General features: G+C 31.9%; 1 non-coding gene across 1 annotated transcript; it reads right to left on the bottom strand.

The window, feature by feature from the left end:
* Positions 1-614: 614 nt before the first annotated feature.
* LOC118631914 lies at positions 615-735 on the bottom strand. Its single transcript, XR_004959916.1, has one exon. It is a non-coding gene; the product is annotated as a small nucleolar RNA SNORA64/SNORA10 family (small nucleolar RNA).
* Between the last annotated feature and the right edge of the window lie 258 nt (positions 736-993).

Raw genomic sequence — 993 nt, forward strand, 5'->3', positions numbered from 1 at the left:
GAATGAAAGCTTTTTCTCTAAGATAGGGAACAAATCAAGAATGACCATTGTTGCTACTTATCTTCATAAAAGTACTACAAATCCTAGCCAGAACCATTAGGCAAGGAAAAAAATAAAAGGCATCCAAATCAGAATAAAGAAAGAAGTAAAACTCTTTCTGTTTACAGGTGAAATTATATATACATATATATATTCATATAATTCATATAATTATATGATAATATAAATCATATAAATAATATAATTATATATGTGTATTGGAACTAATAGACAAATTCAATAAATTTTGTAATACAAAATCAACACACAAAAATTGGTGTCTTTCTATGCACTAACAACTAAATGAAAAAAAAAAAATTAAGAAAACAATCCAATTTACAAAACATCAAAAAGAATAAAATACTTTGGAATAAATTGAACCAAGGTGCCAAAATACTTGAAAACTGAAAATTATAATACATTGATGAAAAAATTGAACAAGACACAATAAATAAAAACATATGCCATGTTTGTGAATCAAAAGACTTAATATTATTAAAATGTCTGTACTGCACAAAAGGATCTACAGATATAATGCTATTTCCATCAAAATTCCAATGAGATTTCCCCCCTAAGACTGTTGCATCCCTCAAGAAAAAAGTGGCCACTGTGAGGACAACCTGAGGTCCTGAGGAGATTCAATGACTTTTTTTTTTTTTTTTTTTTTTTTTTTTACAGAAATAGATAAAACAATCCCGAAGTTTATATGGTAGAAGAAGAGGGATAAAAGGAAGGAAGGAAGGAAGGAAGGAAGGAAGGAAGGAAGGAAGGAAGGAAGGAAGGAAGGAAGGAAGGAAGGAAGGGAGGAGAAAGGAGGGAGGGAGGGAGGGAGGGAGGGAGGGAGGGAGGGAGGGAGGGAGGGAGGGAGGGAAGGAAAGAGAGAGAACACAATAACCAAAGCAAGCTTGAAAAAATACAACAAAGTTGGAGACATTATATTTACTGATTTCAAAA

This window comes from Molossus molossus, unplaced genomic scaffold (genome assembly GCF_014108415.1).
Source record: "Molossus molossus isolate mMolMol1 unplaced genomic scaffold, mMolMol1.p scaffold_m16_p_16, whole genome shotgun sequence".
Classification (NCBI taxonomy): domain Eukaryota; kingdom Metazoa; phylum Chordata; class Mammalia; order Chiroptera; family Molossidae; genus Molossus; species Molossus molossus.